Below are 19,764 nucleotides of genomic sequence, written 5' to 3'. Positions count from 1 at the left end.
TAACCCCATAGAGGTGTTGCTGCAAAGCGACACGGCGTGGTGCAAAGTCCAGTGTCTGCTACATGCATGTTATATTATACTACAATATACTATACTGTACTATAATATGATACAATCAATATTGCTTTATATTATTGTTTGCATTTGGAGGTGCGTGTGGTTTCCCACATGAGAGATTCCCAGGGGCCTCAGTCTCGCAAAGGACATGGGTTTTGTAACGATGCCTCTGGGCTTGGGAAAGACCTAGCGCTGGCTGCCGCAAAAGGCACATTGGAAATGCCCCCCCCCCCCCCGGGTGGGAATGCAAGCACAGTGATGCTCCAGCAAGGAACAGCAGGCATGTTTGGGAACTACTGTCTGGAGGATATGAAACATTCAGGGAAGTGCATTCAGCACTCGTTTGGTTAATGTTGAAAAAACTAGGGGAAGTGACAGCGTTGCCATGATTTATTTTGCCATCAACTTTTCCTTTCCTTTCCTTTCCTTTCCTTTCCTTTCCCTTTCCTTTCCTTTCCTTTCCTTTCCTTTCCTTTCCATTCCTTTCCTTTCCTTTCCTTTCCTTTCCTTTCCTTTCCTTCCTTTCCTTTTCCTTTCCTTTCCTTTCCTTTCCTTTCTTTCTCATTTCCTTTCCTTTCCTTTCCCTTTCCTTTCCTTCCTTTCCTTTCCTTTCCCTTTCCTTTCCTTTCCTTTCCTTTCCTTTCCTTCCTTTCCTTTCCTTTCCTTTCCTTTCCTTTCCTTTCCTTTCCTTTCCTTCCTTTCCTTTCCTTTCCTTTCCTTTCCTTTCCTTTCCTTTCTTTCCTTTCCTTTCCTTTCCTTTCCTTTCCTTTCCTTTCCTTTCCTTTCCTTTCCCTTTCCTTTCCCTTTCCTTCCCTTTTCCCTTTTCCTTTCCTTTTCCCTTTTCTTTTCCTTTTCCCTTTCTCCTTTTCCTTTCCTTTTCCTTTCCCTTTTCCTTTCCCTTTTCCCTTTCCCCTTTTCCTTCCTTTCCTTTTCCTTTTCCTTTTCCTTTTCCTTTTCCCTTTCCTTTTCCTTTCCCTTTTCCTTTTCCTTTTCCCTTTTCCTTTTCTTTCCTTTTCCCTTTTCCTTTTCCCTTTCCCTTTTCCTTTTCCTTTTCCTTTTCCTTTTCCTTTTCCTTTTCCTTTTCCTTTTCCTTTTCCTTTCCTTTTCCCTTTTCCTTTTCCTTTTCCCTTTTCCCTTTTCCTTTTCCCTTTTCCCTTTTCCTTTTCCCTTTTTTTCCCTTTTCCTTTTCCTTTTCCTTTTCCCTTTTCCTTTCCTTTCTTTCCTTTTCCCTTTCCCTTTTCCCTTTTCCTTTTCCCTTTTCCTTTTTTCCCTTTTCCTTTTCCTTTCTTTTCCTTTCCCCCCACCAATGATAATTTGTCATCCCTTCCTTTCACCCTCAGATCCTGCCTTACAGGGCCAGTTTGGACCCTCACCAGTCACTCCCTCGGGGGGGGGGGGGCCTAGACCCTGGTGTGCTGCCCGGACGGGGCCACTGCACTGGAGGCCCCAGATACTTTTGCAGGAGGGAGAGGGGACATTTCACCAAGCTGCCTGTTTCGGAGATGGCAGGAGACAGGTGGAGATCAGCGTGGAGCCGGCAGCAGGCACTTTGCTGCTGTCTCCAACCTGCCGGGCACCAGGTTTTAAGTCTTCCTACTTTCACCCAAATGGCCCCTTGCTCCTTGCAAAACAGGGAAAAAGTCCTCTAAGCACACTGTTTACTGCAGGCAGCACAGATTTCTGCAGCCAAGTCTTTGTTGCTGCAAGATCTTTACCCTCAGCCCCTTACTTGTCCTGTCCAAACTGCCCATCACTGCCAGTTCTCTCAATTTAAGGCCAGAACAATATGCTCACCCCTGGCTGGGGAAGGACTGGCTTTCTAGATGCTTTTGACCTACAGAGTTGCACAAGCAATGCAAACAATGAGCCTCTTCCCTCCACAGCTGGAAGACGACTACACAAGCGCCTAGCAGCATACAGGAGTGTAATGCAATGGTTTTACTTCCCATCCCAGTACTGAAGGCCATCAACTGTGAAGGAGTTTGGAGGCCTTGCAAGGTTTTGCTGTTCACTAGATAGTTTTCTGAATTCAGGTAGAATGGTCACTTGGGATATTTTTCTGTTTGTGTGTATTTACAGTCACCTTCACTGTCCCTTACTTATTTAAAGAATGACACAAAAGAATCAGTGTTGCGGTAGCTGGGGCAGACTTCCGGGATTCACTGAGCATATTGCTGCTGTATATGTATTTCCCATTAAATCCACAGATTCCCATCTCCCATTGCCTCTTTGTGTCTGTATTTGTTACTGGGATACTTGTGTTATGCTTCAGTAACTGCTGACAGGAAAGAGGAGAAGTGCTATCACGGCTTCAAGGAAGTTCAAGAAGGTGCTCTTCCAGGGTGGATCGTTTTAGATTTCAGAAAGTGAAAAAAAATTGAACTGGCATCTTGAGAAAGCTGAAAAGTGAATAAGTTTGTGGACCTCTTCAAGGGATGTACGTTGGTGTTATCCAGCTGGAAGAAGAATGGGCTCAGAAAGGTGTAAGAGCTGAAAGATTCATTTGCTACTGACTTGCTGCTAGTTTCACACCCAGTGAAGGCACCTGACCAACCCTGAACATAAACATGCTGAGTCAAATCCTCAACAGCACCTCTGTTTCCTTGTGGCTGATACTACACTCAAGTCCATAATCCCAGCCCAAACTGGGACCCTGTTCGGCCAGGCATGGGACATTTCCATAGCAAGGCAGGTAGCCCTTCTTGACATGAGGGCAAGGCACAAGAAAGGGAGATTTGGAAAGATAACACGGAAGAGCTGGAACAAGTCATGTCTCCTGACTTTACTCAGTGAGCTAGCAACCAGGCCAGCAGCTTGGTTACACTAGATTACCTGTCCCAGCCACCTTGGGCTTTGGAGAGGAGAATTAACTCCAACAGTCAAAAATACCCCCACATTGATGGTTAAGCCCCGTCCTCTGCTGAAGCTTTTCTGCTGTGCTCCATCTTGGAGAACAGTGGTCCCCCTCACTTCCTTCACGGTGTATAATTGATTGTATGTGGTATGAGCACTTTTATTCCTAGCGGAAAGAAGAGGATTGTCCCATGGGAAAGACTCTCATGAGCTCTGTTGAGCTGCCCAGGATGATCTTTGTTGCACCATGTCACCCAGAAGATGTCCCCTTCGTAGACCCTATGGGAGCCTCATCTAAGCTCAGCAACTCCTCCTATACCATCCAGGAGACCATTGAGGGATAAGGGGATGCAAGGTCAGCCACTGGAAACTGTATCTCTCTCCTTTCCCAAGAGGTCACTGTTTTTCCAGGTAGACAAGTGAAACCTGGTCCTGCTAGGGGGGTGGGGGAGAGGGATGGGGCAAAACAGGGAAGGGACGAGGCTGTCCCAGGGGTCAGCTCCTGTGTTTCTACCCCAGCTTAGGCTAACCTGAGGGACATGGAGGTCTGAACGGTGATAGTAGCTTTCCAGCTTTGCACATGATGAGCAGGGGATTTTTCGCAGTTGCACAGGTACCTCTCTGAGATCTCCCACGCCTTCTCTCCGTGTAGACATGTGAACCCATTTTTATTGCAAGAGATTTGCACCAGTGTAGTTACCTCACTGCAAAAATCTCTCTGGCAGATGTCCAAAGGACAAGGTAGTTGAACTCATAGGCAGTTATCAGGACTGTGGAGTGGGCATCTCACCATCTTTACTACATTCATCCTTCGTCCCTGCTGAAGGAAGGAGGTGTGACTTTCTTGACTTTCTCTACAGGCCCTGAGAAAGGAGGTTAATTAATCCCAAGATGCCTAGAGGAGTCCTTCCACTCAGTACCACGGGAAGTAGAGGCCCTCTGAAAGTTTAACCTAAGGATCCAGCAGAAGAACCTGACATTGAAGCCTGCACTCTTACCTTCAACACCAGGGCCCTAACCACTGGACAACACTTCCTCTCAATCTGACGCTGCCTTAAAGATAAGCAGTGGCTTTAAACAGCATAGGCTGCTTGACCCTGGCATTAAGTCAGGACGTATTTTCCTACTTCTTCCACCTAGCAGCAAACCATGGTATGATGCTTTGTTCCCCTATTACATCGCTTCCTTCACCTGTTCTTCTGCATGGGGATGTGCATCTCCCATGAAGTGATTCATGGCCCAACATGGTGCAAAGCCAGAGCAGAAACTGCGTTGCGTTCAGCAACGTGTTTGTGCCCTGATGAGGCCAGATTTGGGGTGGAGGGAAGGACAGGGGGCCTGGGAGATGGGAAGGGAAAAAGGAGACAAAAACAACGGTCCTAGTGGAGTGAGGCAGCAGGGGTGGGGTGGGGAGTGCAGAAGGTGAGGCTCATTTCAGAAAGGTTGCCAGAACTTTCTGTTACCCCTGGGTCTAATCTGAGACATCGTTAACAAGCTAATAAAATAGCTGCAGATGTTGAGCTAACAGCAGAACATGTTTTGCAGGAGCAGTGTGGAGCATCCTGACAAACTCTTGGGTTTTGAAAGTTGTCAGCTCGCCCCTGTTTTTCTCCTTGGTTTGTCGCCTTTCTCACCCTCCTGCCTTATTGCTTCTCTCCCTGCCTGAATTTTAAGGGGGAACAGAAGAAAAAAGGCTGGAAAGGGAGGGAAAAGAAACAAAGCAGGGGCTTCTTCAAAACAGATTTTTCAAGCATTATTTTTTCCTCCCCTGCTGGGAAACGCAGAGTCGCATTGCAATGAGCAGAGCTTCAAAACCTTGTTGTTTTCCCCTGGAAAATTTCTTTGCCAGCAGAAATATTCCTAGCAACTCAAGTAGGCACCAGCAGGGTTTGAGGGAGGATCTTCCCAGACGTCAGGGCAGACCTGTCTGGCTCCCTGTGCGGGCAGGAGGCACAGCTCAGCCTCCTCCCTGGGGCTGGCTCTCACCAGGACGACGTCCTTCACAGCCTGCGTAAGGAAAGGTGAAATCTGATGCCTGACCTGGAGAAATGCCCACGTCCAACCTTACAGTCATGGGCTCTCTGGAGCGAGGCACCGAGCTGGCGCTAAGGAGACTCGCTTGCCTTTCCTGACTCTGCTACAGGTTTCCGATATGGCCTTGGTCAACTTACTTAGGTAAAGACCCCTCCAAGAACGAAAATCAGTGGGAGGCAGGTGCTTCACTTCCCTCCTGCTGCAACAAGGCTACGTAACACTTTCTTGTCTCACAAAGACGCTAGGAGGAGAAATACGTCAAACAGGTGACATGCTGCGATATGGCAGAAATGGGGGTGGTGTTTAATCAGAAATAAGAATCCACCATATTCAAGAGGGGGCTGTATCTACTGAAGTGCCTCTTAACCTTTTATATATCCTGTTACCAAAAAGGGAGGAAAAAACCCCAAACCATTAGCAGTTCTTGCCTCCTCACCTAATTATAAAAAAAAGAGAGGATGCTATTACCCAGCTCTCTAAGACATCCAGATGCATGACACCTGAAAAGGTTTGTTATGTCAGAAAGCCAGGTTACGGACAGGTCCCTGGAGATGGAGAGGGGAGGAGAAGGGTGTGGGTGCAGGGAGGATGTGAGTCAAATGGCAATGACAGGCCCTGAATACTTGCTCTGGCCTCTCAAGGATCTGAATTATAGCATTGCAGGGACAGTATTTTAGCTGCCATTAATACAGCAACTGCTAGTTTCAGTGAGGGGGCTGAGGCTGCCTGAGGGAGATCTATACTTAAGCACTTCCAAAATTTGGGAGCCTTCTCCTTGCGCTGCACTGTGCCTCCTGCTTTTGCACCACAGAAATGTTACTGTGGTTTGCACATTACACTCAATTTAATAGAATAGATTCGCTGCCTTATGCTAATACTCTTCTCTTAGAAATGAAATGAGGGGTATTTTGAGTCAGGAATGAGTTGCACCATAGCGGGCCCAGCACTGTTATCTCCATTTTTCAGGCAAGGCCATGGGAACCAAGGAGACATAGGAGGCGGTGTTTGGGGGCCCGGCAGGGCTTGCTGGCGGCCTGGCCTCCCAGCAGCGCTGAGGCCTGCTGCTCCAGCTGCAGGGGCTTGGCAGCACCCCAAAACCAGGCACCAGGTATCTCAAGTGGGTTCCTGAAGAACTAAGGCACTCCAACCTGAAAGCTTTCCTTTTATCAAGCCTGTTGAGGGAAAGCCAGAGATGTGCTAGAGTACTGGGAACAGCTCTCGGGAGCCATCTCTAAAGGCCGTGTCGCCTTCATCTTGCTCGGCCCGCGTCCCGCTGTCCCAGCTGCATGTTCCTATCCTTTGCTGAGCTTCTCAGCGGTGTGATAGATGAAAGATCCCATCTGGAGTCTGTTCAAATTAACAGAGGCCTCTCTCGAACCATGGCGTGAATGCTGAAGGCTGCAGGACTCCTCTGCTTGCAGGGATGGGACACCTCACATTGGTGGCGTTGGAGTAATGAGATTTAAGCTGCGTTTTATTGGCCTCAAGAGCCCTTGGTGTGGTTTTAACCTCGCCGCCTCTCATGAAGCGAAGATAATATTTCCTACCTGCTACCGATAGTGAACTGAAGATTTGACACCAGCTTGGAAAACGAGAATATTAGAAAGCCTCCTCCAGAGCCCATGTGAGTCAACGGGACCAGGCCAGATCCGGGGCTGGGAGAGGGCTCCTACTCAAGCGGTGCCAGTCCTGGGACTGCTGAAATCCCCCAGGGGTAGGGGCCTGGAGGGATTTATTTCCCCTACCCCTCACTCCCTACGAGTTTTCTGTGGGATGCAGAGGATCTCTCTCCGCTCCGGCTTTCTCCGTTGCCTTCTTTTTAAGCTATTCCCTCCTGTAAACCAAGGAAGGGACGCAGCAGGTCACTGCAGCCACCTCCGGGACTCTGCCAAGATCTTCCACCACAGCAGGGAGGAGAACTAGTTCAAGGGGCTCTACAGTCTGGGAGCAGAAGAGGGACAAGAGATCAGTCTGTGCTATAGCATGGAGCAAAAAAGAGACGCAGCATATTTTTCCCGAGTTACTTATTAACCGCCGTTCATTTGACAGGATCAATATTTCAAGCGAAGGAGTAAACACTTAAGAACTAACACTCTGCTTTGCGCTCTTTTCCTCTGCAAAATGATTTATTTTATAAAATGCATCTGCCTGAAGAGGAGCCAGAGCCTGAAGCCCTGTGGCTTTTATCTGTGGGATATGCAAAGCACATTTATTTTGTCTTTTATCTCTCATATTGCATGTTGATCCCATACATATAGATTGATTTTGTTCAGGTAGATAATGAAAAGTCAAGTGGAAAATTTACACAAAGGCACTCAGGATCTCGACTTTCTATTGGTATATAAATTGGTTTATTACTTCATTCCCTTAAACAGGGACTTTCACACTGGGGAACACTTTAAAATATATCATGTTTAAACACAAAACCATTTACCTTTCATGTGTTTTTTTTCCGTCAGTAATTTCCTTGCCACTTTTGTTAATTACCAAAGATATTTGTGTTTAAACAAGGGCTCGCTCCTTCTCAATCCCTCCAACAATTCATCTTCCTCCTCTTGTTCCCGTCATCAGAAAGTCCTAATGTGAAATTTCTGACATGACGACCGTGCCCGCCACAGCAAAGCACAGACGTGTTTAGATCTGAGGCTGACAATTAGATTGGGAGCTTTTATTAATTCCCTATAAGCAGCTTTCATTTAGCCACTCTAACCCAGAGTCAGGCATGCCGCTTAGCCAGTGAATAGAGGGCACTGTATGTGAGAGCACAGCTTGGAACAAAAACTAGAGGAAACATTATTAATAAACATCTTCTGGACATTTGGTGGCTCGTATAGGCTGCTCCAGCTTAAAGCAATTAATTCAGGATACTGACATAAACTCTCCAGCTCTTTGACAGCTTGGAGCTGAAATAAAAATGCTAGTTCTCCAGGGAAAAGAAGAGGATAGTTGGCTCTTTTCTGGACTGTTTGCTTATAGGCCCAGAGAGCAATCTTCCTTGCAGAATGAAATGCAAGGACACAAACAATGTACCAGAGAGAGAATAGAAGATGGGAATGAACAGTTTGAACTATTTGCTCAGCAGAAGGGCAGCCACAATGCTCAACCAATGGCTTTCCCATGCATCAACTGGGCTTCTTAGGCCCTTTTGTTGTTCATCTTCTTCCTCCAGCCAGATAAGAGCACAGCTGCAGAGTTGCAGTTAAGTAAGGCCTTCTACTTATTCGCGTAAATCTCATGTCACGTCTACTGTATTTTCTCCTGCAAAAGACCCTCCCCGGTTTATCTGATCCTGTATTTGCTCTGAGGGCTGAGCTGCATTCACTCGCGACCGTTCAAACGCAATTCATTCTCCCCGCGGTCTGCTTTTATTGCACGTCCGAGGGGTGGCTTTGGGGACGTTTAGGCTCAGACCCGGGCCCAATCGCAGCTCAAACCAGAGCTTGCCTTCCCTTTTCTGATCCAGGACAGCCATCCTCCGTTATCGTTATTTCCCGTTATGCCCCTATTTAACTCTGTCTTTTCCAAAGCAACCCTGCACAGCCAGGTTGGACTGAACTGGTTGTTTCAAAAAGAAACCAACCCATCACGCACTACTGAGCTTGTGTACACACGTGTAAAAATACCCATGCACATGCTGGGACTGGGTGCAGGTCTAAACACCCCCAAAAGCCACTTCACGCACCTGCAATAAAAGCAGGCTGCAGACAGAATAGTTCCTTGTGTATGGCACGACGCACGTTTACGCTTGCGCACACAATTGCGTTCACATTCAAGGAAAGCATTCCTCGTTGCAGAAGTAACACGCTAAAAAAGACAAAAGACATTGCTGTCATGGCCTTGAGATGCAGAGCTGCTTAACTTGTGATATTTTGCATTTCTGTGACGCAAGTCTGTCTTGCGTGTTTTGCCAGATTAGGTGTGCAATTATCTTTGCAGCACCGTGGTGGGGGATCTAAATCTCACTGCCTGGAAGTAATAAATTGCAAATGTTTATTGCAATATACTGCCAGGGTCAGATCCCGGTACTGTGTGAATGGGCAGAGCACAGCCCGAACTGCATTGAAGCAGCTGCTTTAATTCCCCTTCCCTCCCGGTGCCTGGCCTCTCTGGTAGATACGCTGTGTGTCTATGAAGATCACCCTTTATCGTGTAATCCGCTGAGGGCACAACTTGTTTTGCTTTCATGATGTCATTGCTGATCAGCCAGGCAAATGCTGTAATTAAAAATAAATATGTAGCAAGGTCGGACGCTACCGTGCAAGCTGGTCTTAAAGTCAAAATCTAAGCTGAACGCTGATGTTGATCAGGATGTTTTTCTATTTTTACTTTGTCCTACCCGCACACTGTTGGTTTTGGGAGCTGGGCTACCATGTGTGATTCTGTCGTAATAAGGTTTATTTAGCCTGAAAGGTTTTTACAGGGCGAAAAGGCAAAACACGGAGCACTAAAGAAAATGCCTGCCTTGGCGAGATCACATTAAACATTTGCAAGCAAAGAGCACACCTGCAGGAAACGCAAAGTTTAAACACAGTTTCTGTCAAAAAAATCTTAGAAACCTCTGGGTATTTTTTTTTCCTCCCTTTTTCCCTACTGGGTGGTCAGGAGGAAAGGCTGAAAGGCAGTGGGACTCCTATTGTCTCTATGCTGTCTTAAGAGCTGACCTCACGTGTCTCTAAAGACGGCGAGCACCTGTTTATCCCTGCTGAGCCGCCGCTCCTGAGCACGCAGAGCCTCCAAGAAGCAAACGGGGGGGGATTTTCGGGGTGCGCGGCCACTTCAGGGCAACGATCTGAACCCGGAGAAGTATTTTGAAGTAGCTTTCTACTTACGGTCGTTTGGAGGAGCGTGGCCCAAGGGGCTCCTCTGCCTTGGGGTTGTTACTGGTTTAACCAGGAGCAAAGTGCCCTTGTTGGGGTAGAGCCCGTGGCTGCGGTTGGTGAACACGTGGAGGGGTGATGTGTGAGTGATACCTCCCCGTGCCTCCTGCAGGGCTCTCCCACGCCGAGGGTCTCACGGAGGCACTCAGGGCCATTCCTGCCATTTTATGCTTGGGTAAACTGAGGCACAGTGCCCTCAGAAGGTCTCAAGAAGGGTTGGCAGGAAGCGCAGACCCTCAGAGGTGGGGAAAGGACCTCCAGCGCTGTCCCCACTGCTCCAGACTGCTTTCGAGGAGCGGCACGGCAGCAACTACTATCTTTTAAGGTCTTTGTCTGAACAAGGATTGTGTGTATTTTGCTTTTGGGTCCTTCATACACCAGAGCTACAGTTGGGCAACAGGTAAATTATGCTAAGCAGCATGTCCTGATGCAACGGTGATGCCACAGTTAAAACTTAAATGATGTTGTTCCAAAGAGGATTCAAGGAGATTTCTGAATAAGCAAACCCATGGTACAACAGAAGAGTTTTTATGACTTCATAGAAGCAGTATTTTATTCTCAAGTAATATATTATCACCCCTCACTGTTGGGGTATTCTGTTTTATTTAATTTTATATTAATTCCCATTCTGAAGGCACACTGCTAAGGAGAACCAATTCTGCTGTCCATTTTAGGGCTTTCAGGGCCATTTCTTTGACAGCCTGAGCTTAATATTTGGCAGCTAAGGAGTAGCCCCCCAAAATCTGCTTACATGGGACAAAAATAGGGTTTAGGGAATAAAGTCAAAAACTGAGATTCTGAAGGTCCCCAGGTCAATCAGCACCTAGCCAGGCTTAAGCTCTTTATGGTTCAACCTCCAATATGGCAAAATGCCACTCGTGCCTCGCAGAGGCCAGGCGCTGAGACCTTTAGCTAATGCATCCATGTCAGAGGACCTACAGTCCAGCTTTCCTCCTCTTGTCTTCCAGGAAGGGGAAGTCTCCAGACTTGGGGGCCTACATGTTCAGCAGGGGAGCAAATCTGCCCTCCAGACCCCGATTTGCGTGAACTCTACTGCCCCTTCCAGGTGCCATCTGCAAAAGCACGGAGGCAGCTAAGCCCGGCTGGCTATCAGTGCGCTCTCTTTGGGGGATGCCCAGGGAACCAGGGGCTTGTCTGTGGCCCCTAGAGAGGTGCCTGCGTCAAAGTGCTCAGTCCCCCGAGAAGGGTGAGAAACAACCCTGCAGGAGCAGCTGAAACAACTCTACAAACAACAAAAAGGAGAATAATCCTAACTGCCTTCATCCAGGCATCAGCCCACTTCTGCAAACCAGCGCTGTGCCTCTGGTTTTGACAGATCGGTGCCAAGATCTTGCTGATCTTGGGATATCGATCTGTTTCTGGTCGCCCCCTCCTGCTGCTGAGATGGGTTAATTAATGAGACATTAAAGAGGCTGAATGACACTTACCACTACTTACTTACGGTGCTAATTTCCAAAACACTTCGCTATAGACAAAGAGAAAGTGCAGTTAATGCAAAGTAATTTGTGCTGTGCTCCTGGTGAATGAATTTAGGGGAGCAAATATAGTTATGCAGAATTTAAATTAAAGTTGACACTAATGTAAATATAGCAATGCAACTGCATGTTTAAGAAATATGATGAGGCTATGGTTTTAATCAGGTCCTTTTAACTCAGGTGGCATTTTAAATCCTCGCCATTTAAATTGGATAAAATCCTTAAGCTATGAGAAGGAGTGTCATAGAGAAAGTCTATGGGACTCAGGCTGAGCTTCTCAGATCCAGATATTATCTTCACTCAGCACCACGCTGGGTAGCTGCAGCAAAGCCGAGCTGGGCTGCCAGCAGAGAAATCACCTAAGTGGCACAGCTGAGCTCAAGAAACGCTCCCTTGGAGAGCCCCACGATGGCCCAGCTGCCATGGGGAAACGCAGGCAAAATCAGTAAAATCGTGCTCTAACAGTGCTAGGGGACACTGTCCCATTTCCAGGTGTTCCCACCTGCACAGATCAGCCAGCCCCGCACGCACTGCCATGGTCAGCCCAAATCATGGCCCTCTAAAGCCGCTGGAGCTCACCCGGGGCGATGTTTTCCCAAACTGGCTGTGGGAGGGCTCAGGTGGTCCACACTGCTGGCAGGCCTATGGGGGCAGTTCCCACCCAGCAAGGGGTGACAGCAGCCCAGGGAGGAGCAAGAACAGCTTTTTTAAGTGTTGCTATTTGCAGCCTGTCTGTCCACCCCAGACATTCGCCTGTGTCTAGCCCTCGTGCCTGTGCCAGGCAGCTCCAGAGCAGGCCAGGAGATGGGAGAGATGGGTTGGTTTGGGCCATTTGGAGGTGTAGCTGAGTAATACCTGGCTCTCAGGCTCTGCCCTTTTGCCGTTCAGACTTCCCAAAACACAGAAGCACAGGTGTTTGCCAAAACCAGGGGATTGGCTCACATCTCTGGTTCTCACACTCCTTCACTGATGTCCTACTGAGCAAAAGCGAGAAAAATTGCTGTGATGGCTTAGGAGGCCCATTCTATTACAAAGATCCCTTTCTATATCCCAAACAAAACAGCGAAGGTCTCTTTAGTAACTTCCTGCATGCAGCACATGCTGCACCGTGCTCTACAGACCAATTCACTTTTCCACTAAATTATATGAAGCAGCTGCAATGATCCCCAAGAAGTCATCCTAACATGCAACGTAAACTCTGTAGGGGTGGGGGTAACCTCCTAAATGTCCTAAAATTTGTTTCATATTGCAAGGAGATCCTCTGATATCAAACAGTTTCCATATGAGGGATGACTAAGTGACCACAGTCTGGAAAGGAGGGAACCGAAGGGAGAAAGGATAGATGTTTACAAAACCATGAGTGGTCTGCAGATGGTGGTAAGGACTCACTGGTTGTTGACTCTTCCAGTGCAACAACTATAGGGCCACGAAACAAAGCTGGTGGAATCAAGTTAAAACAATCATAAAGAGATGGCTTGTCATGCCCTAAGATGGCAACCTGAGGAACTTCTCACAGGGTGCTGTGGATGCTGCTCTGATATTCCTGTGTGACTGATTACTTTGCCATCTTATAGTAGTGCAGATGCTATCTCTCTCTGTTCAGATCATCCAGAAGATAAAACAAAAACAACCAACAAAACCTAGAGCATCTCTAATCCAAGTTAGCGCTATTTGTCTCCCTCTAGTGCTTAGACTCTACGCAGTATGGGCACGTTGCCTCCAAGATGCTGCATGGTAGTTGTTTCATTCAAAGTAAAAGGGCCCTGTCCAAACTTCCCGATGCTGCTCTTAAGTCTAGGCTTACCTGTTGTGTAATCAGCAAGCCCGCACATGGAGTTTCAAGCGAGCGTGGAGCCTTCCCAACAGAAAACACAGGGTCATACATGTCTGATCATGCTTAGTGGGTAAGTACGCTGCCAGGCACACAAGCACAGGCTGCTGGAGAGCCCTTTGCAGGCTGCTTGCAGATTGGCTATGAGGAAACGAAAAAATGAATCATGCTGTACCTATCACTAGTCCAGAAAGCTCTCTTTTGTAGCAGCACAGGCATGGGGATACCTTTTCATTCCCAGTTCGATCTGCAACACATGCTGGCAGGGGTGCAGATGCACAGCCTCCAGCAGCTGAGTATGGCATCCCAGAACAGTAGGAGCGTGGTATCTGGCTGGGAGGAGACTTAGAGCTTGTATGAGCCCAGAGATGACAGTCCCCTAAAATTACTGCAAATTGGATGGCTGCCTTGTGAATCACAAGGAACAAGTCTGAGGGTCTCAGATCAGTTCCTGGTTCCTGGATGTTTTGCCTGTCAGGCAGAGATGCTGGAGATCTGAAGCTGGTTTCCATTCTCATGAATGCAGAGCTGCAAAGACTAATGGCAAAGGTGGTTTTTTTATTTCCTTGGGAGGGCTGGATGGTACGGTGTTTCAGGAAAAAATGATGTTGCAATATCCATTCACTGAGGATTAGTCAGAACTTCATGCCAGGAAAGAAACTCAGAAACCCTCATCGAGTGCATTTCTAAGAACACTCTTCTCCTCTTCTTAAACAACCACATGGGATACCTTTAGGGAAGAGGTGAGGTCGGATGGGTAGGCTGCTGACTTAGAGGCTGGGAAGTGGAGATCTACTGAAGATTACTGTTCATTTTTCATTGTGACTGTAGGTAAAAGTGAAGCTCAGTCTGGTTTTCCTTCTCGCCTGCTGTCTACCTTGTCTATTTAGACTGGAGGTTCTCCAGGCTTTTCCTGTGTCTTCTTCCTAGAAGACCCCAAAGGGCTCTACCATCAATGGGACAGATTCTTAAAGCATATTTCCTACTCAGATTGGGCTCTCTGTTGCCTTTTCTGCCTGTTGCAGCCATCAGCTGCACAAATGACTAATGCCAGCTGTACCAAATCTCAGCCAGGGAACAGAAGACTTATTCAAGTCCCTTTTGCCTCTGCAGCCAGGCCAGCATCGATCTGATGCCTCTGAAGCTGAGCACCACAAATTCACTCTTTCTCTGCATCTCACTTGTGTGAATACTCCCCTGATGTGGCCCCATGCTGTTGTGGGTCAACTGCATCACACCAACATACGGAACAGCTGTCTTCTAGCATCTTATCCTCTCATCAGCATTTGTGCCAGTGTTTCTGCCTCCAGAAAGTTGAGAGGTTTGCTACTGTCTGACAAAGTTGGTGGGGAGTCTGGTCTCCAACTCCTTTGAACAAGAACTTGGAAAAGAATGGGTCTTTGTCATCCAAAAAAACTTAAAAATCAAAACCACAGCATTTGGTATTTCTGATTAGATTTTGTGCTTGCCGTTTATTTTTGTTTCACAGAGCTAGCATATTACATAATTACTAGAATCAACAGGATTTTGGAGGAAAAGCAGAAGAAAAATGCGTCTGCGGAAACAAACCAAAACTTTCCCAGCTGTCTACTCCCAGTTTGGGATAAATAGCTCCATTCTTGGTAGGTCAATAGTTCTACATTTCAAGTGCTTTCACACCAATGTATTTCTATTTTAGTGTGGCTTACACCATTGTCATTATATGCATTCTAGACCACAGCTTATTTATATGTATGAGCGAGGGTCTTTCCCATCGGCCCCAGCAAGCACTGGCTGATGCACCTGTGACTTTACTGCACCATGAGTTAGCTCCTACGTTCCAAGCCAACCTTCTGTCACAGTTTCCCTTAAAAACAGCTACTGGCATTCATGGTCAACAGTTGTGCTCCCAGCCTTTACAATGCTGTCAGTGGCGTTAGTGATCTGTTGAAATACAAGACTTGTTCTATTGGCATTTAAAAAGAGGGTACCATTGGAAAAAAAAAAAGGATGCCCAGTCCTTCAGCATTTCAAAAGCTCTTAGTGATGCACTGCTTGCTAGTACTGATCTACCCTAATAAATAATTGCTAGTATACTCTACTTGCCAGTGGTTCTATGTCTGAATATAGTATAGACAAATTGGTATGTCAGATCTTCCTGAAAAAAGGTGGACCTTTCAAAAGTAACGCACCTTTTTGTTGCTCAGGGGAGTAATTTTTTAAAAGCTTTCAGTCCAGCCATATACTACACATATACTATACAGCACATGTTTCTATCAAAGGAGGCTGCTCTTGCTTTGGGCCAATTTTTTTTTTTTTTTAATTCCAGTTAAAAGGCTGCGGTAACAAAGACAGTGGAAAAGGTGGCTTGTAAAATAATGTGTAATAAATTCTGGTGGGTTCTGTTAACACATGCCAAATTTCCCCTGCTGCTTTTGAACAATCTGCTTCTAGCCTAAATCATAGACTTAGGTCTTTGGAGAAAAAAAAAAAAAAGAAAAGAGAAAAGAGCTGAGACCGACTCACCTACTTCAAAGCTGGGTGATCCTGAATGAGAACATAGGTGCTTCACAATAACAATAGGCATTAACTGCAACACTGAAGGAGCTACTTAACAGGAGCTTTGTAACCTGGCAAGACCCAAAGTCATTTCTGTTACAGTTACCGGAACAATATATTTGGCAATTGAATTCTTCTGTATTTTTTCAAAGTGAACATAATGCCTCTGGCAGGAGCATGCTGCCAAAATGGCTCTGCTGCGGATTTCTCTGCACAAGAGATAAGAACTTAGCCAATGTGCATGTAAGGCAACATCTCCACTATTAAGCTGAACAGTGCCAGGGCTTGTTCTCTGCATTTGAGGCCAGCAGGAACAGTCTGACTACATCCACGTTTTTTCATTCCCTTACCCTTTGAAACAAGGTGGCTGTATCCAGACTGTCTATTGGAAATGGTCCCTGGCCTGTCCTAACTCCTAGACTGGGACCTGGAACAGAGTTAGCTGACCCAGGCCAAAACTGTATTAGGGCAAACTTTTTTTCATGTCAATTTGCTCTTGTAGTGCTCATCCTTGGGACTAAGGCAGTATCTAAAAATATGAAAAGGTGAAAAAAACTGGAGGAAGAAAAGCATGATGAAGAGGATGTACCGAAAGAGAAAAATGAGAAGTAAACTGTTCTTTGTACTAAGCTGTCCCATGTATTCTGTTTGCAGGTGTTTCTGGGATGGGGGGTAGAGTAAGGCTATATTGTGGCAGGAAAACTACAGGTTTTGTGGGATCTAGAAGCTAAACCAGATAAGAGGAAAAAGGAAGGAGAGTCTTTGGAAGAGGAGTGGATGGTTATTAGAATGGCAGTAGGACATGAAGTCTTTCAACACTACAGTCATGATGTTCATACTCGGCCACATTTCCACCTGAGCAATAGACGAATGAGTCTCTACTCATTGTAATTAACGGATGGTGGACCCATGCAAAACGTGACATTTATCAACCACTGGAATGGACCACCTGCAGTACGTTTGCCAAGACAGTCTCTGGCTAAACCTTTTGCTAGAATATGTCCATTCATCCAGGGGCATTCTTCTATCCCTCTGCATCCTGCGACTCTGGCTTGCAGTTCAGCTTTGTACGCTCAAAGAGGTGCAGAGTCTTTGTAGTCAGTAGAAAAACACACATTTTCCACAAGAAGAGTGGCTGGGATAAGCAGTAGAGAAGACAGAGGAAAAAAGACCCCTGTAAGATACTTTTCAGTGTTAACTGAACTGCACGCACCTCACATAGAAGTTACATAAGACATATTGGTTGACACAGAAAAGGACAGGTGCCTGTGGTATGTGTATCTCCATACAGTATGTCCATACGGTTCTGTGGGCATATAGTTCAGTTGAGTTTCATTTTCCTCTTCTGTAATATAACCATGAAGTTTGCACCTGGGAAGGGAGGTGTTTTACAGGGTTAGCCTGATTTCCTGCCTAGAAATCAGTGGTCACTGCCATGACTGAGCCTGCACTTGTACAGCCTCATTGCCCAGCTCATTACACTCAGGAACTCACTGCCATGGCATATCAGCATTTTAGAAAGACTCAAACAAATTTCTCTGCCAAGATACAGACGAATAAAGTCTAGTTTTACTTCCATATTGAGGGATTCCTACTCCCTAATACCTACTAACCTTTGGAGGAAAGAAAGAGCTCGCTCTTGGGGTTTCCCAACAGCTCACAATTAGCTACTGGTTGCCTCTAGGCATCTGAGGTGCCTAAGCCAGAGGAACCACCAGGCTTGCATGAAGTTTAGACAGCCTGAATCTGGCCTGAGGTGTGTGTATGTGGTTGCTGTCAAAACATCTGGGAGAAGGAGGATGCATCAAGCATATCCTCAGTGAAGGATTGTGCAATGCAGAATATATCTAACAATGTATATGATTTGACTTCTATTCACACAGGTAACTCCTGCCTTTCCGAGATGCCTCTTGCAAGACACTACGAGTTGATGGCCCTGTTCCAGCCTCCAACCATGCAAAAATCTGCCTGCATGCTGCCTTAGGCAGAACCTGCTGACCGTGGCCTGCCACTGCAGAGTGATTTCATATTCATGTACCCATCCTAATCCCCCTGTATGACTCAGCATTGTCAAGATGCGTAGGAGAATAATAAGTGTTACAATACGGTTAATTATCCCCACTGGATATACTGGCTACCTTGCTACAGGAAAAGGTATTTCAAATCTCAGGCTGAAGGAAAAACACTAAGAAGGGTGCAAAGGAGGGGGAATTCTCCTAATAAAGTGAGGTGAAAGATAGGTTTACTGCAACGCGGAAAGAGAGGAGTGGAACAGTAAAATCTAGACACTAGGGAGTGGCTTGGAAAGGCAGGTCAGTGTGCCTCTCCTCTCCATCTCTTGTAGCACACAGACAAAGGAGTGATGTAGCAGCTAGGATTTTAGGTAGAAAAAAAAACGCAAGGGGATGTATTCAGAACGGGCAAGTGGAAATTCCCTCTGCTGGCCACAAAACTCAGCTCTGCGATTCATTGTGACCTGATATCAGCAGGGTTCACACAAGCTGGTCTGTAAGCAAAGGGAGAAAAACTAATTCTTTGTAGATTTTATGTGCCTCCGGGGATCCCAGGTAGGCTTATTTTACTCTGCAGCCACCCCTCCAGTCTCTTGCTCTCATGTAGATGTCTATGTCCACAAAACTCCCTAAGAACTTAATGAGCTTCGAGATGGCTATTGTTTTGACAAATGTGATTGAAACCAGCCAAGGAGTTCAAGGGTTATTAGGTGGGGATACACAGACACAGACAGGGTGACACCTGGTTTGTTCAGAAATCAAAATAAGTGGCGCTCTTATGTGGGAGCAAGTAGCAAAGACATTAGAGCAAAATAATCAATGCCGAAAAGTATTAGAACGTCCCTGAAACATCGTTCTTCAGCATTTATTCTCTGTTTGGTGAGGAAGGTAGCGAAGGGAGAAGCAGATAAGTTCCTGATCCCACCTCCCCAGATTTTGCTGTCCACAAGCTTCCCCTGGGTAAAACTAATAAGCATTTTTGCTTGAATACTAATGGAGAAAATATGAATGAGGCGTACATTACTCAGTGATTCGGTTTGGGAAGCCAGTTCTGGTTCCAAACTTTTCTACAGCTTTTCGAAAGAATTGTCTCCATGGATTTGATGAGCCATCAGCTAAAAAACCACAGCATTTATCTTAAGAGAAAGGCCTTTATCAAAAAGCTGACTCAAAGTCCAAATTGCTCAACACATTTTAAGCACTCCTCAAACCTTGCCTAACACATTTCCCATTTGGAAGGGGGAAGGTTAACTCGAAGCAGAAGGCAGAGCCATCATGCTAAAATGATTTTGCTTTTGCTCAAAAAGTTGCAAAGGGATGCTCATTTCTACCTACGGAAAAAGACAAAGGATCCCCCCTTCCCAAGGAAAAGTATTGCTAGTTAAAACCACTGAAGCACTGTGATTCACCAAACAGAAATGTATTATTAGCTCTTCTGCTCTTCTGGGTAAGGATAACAAAACTGGTATTTAGAGTTGAAATATTAGTGATAGATCCCTAATGAATTCCTCATTGTGACTGTGTCTGAGATGCTTATTTCTTTAATAAATTTTTAATTTGGTGACAATTAACTCCCACTTAAAGTAAAACATTGCCACTATCAGTTTGTGGGAACAAATGGAGGAAGGAAACTATTCCAGCCATTTCTTCCAGTAGAGGCCCGCTCAAAAGTGTGCTGAAATCAACAGACGGTAGAAAGGACGTTTTTTTGCACCGCTTTGAGTGGGTTTTGGATCAAGCCCCTGTGTCAGCAGACCTCGTTTTGCTCCTCTCTGATCATTGACAGTGTGTGTTTTTTTACATCTTGAGACTGTCAGGAATGTTTTTCATGCAAGAGTGTAGTGCATTCAAAATACTGAAACCACCTTAATCTCAGCAAGACCAACAAAGATAAGAAATAGCATTTAAGTTGGCTGAAATTAGCAAATGCATCTGCCACACAATGCCCTTGTTACCATTAGCTGTGACCGGTGAATGGCACTAGCAAAGTATGCTGGCAATGTTTAACAAACCATCCGTCTTTTACCTGTTCCTACTCAACAGGAACCTTTGTTTGAACCATGAGC

The 19,764-nt window shown here is 46.1% G+C and overlaps 1 long non-coding RNA gene across 1 annotated transcript in view; it reads left to right on the top strand.

The window, feature by feature from the left end:
* The window catches only part of LOC138066913 (uncharacterized), a 14,976-nt gene extending 7,616 nt beyond the window's left edge, over positions 1 to 7,360 (top strand). Inside the window, exons 2-4 of the long non-coding RNA XR_011140608.1 lie at positions 3,771 to 4,062; positions 4,456 to 5,210; positions 5,911 to 7,360. This is a non-coding gene — a long non-coding RNA (uncharacterized lncRNA). The remainder of the gene's footprint in view (positions 1 to 3,770; positions 4,063 to 4,455; positions 5,211 to 5,910) is intronic.
* Positions 7,361 to 19,764: the final 12,404 nt, after the last annotated feature.

Source organism: Struthio camelus, chromosome 3, assembly GCF_040807025.1.
Source record: "Struthio camelus isolate bStrCam1 chromosome 3, bStrCam1.hap1, whole genome shotgun sequence".
Lineage (NCBI taxonomy): Eukaryota > Metazoa > Chordata > Aves > Struthioniformes > Struthionidae > Struthio > Struthio camelus.
Note: the sequence above shows the minus strand (reverse complement) of the source record. Positions and strands in the feature narration are given on the sequence as shown.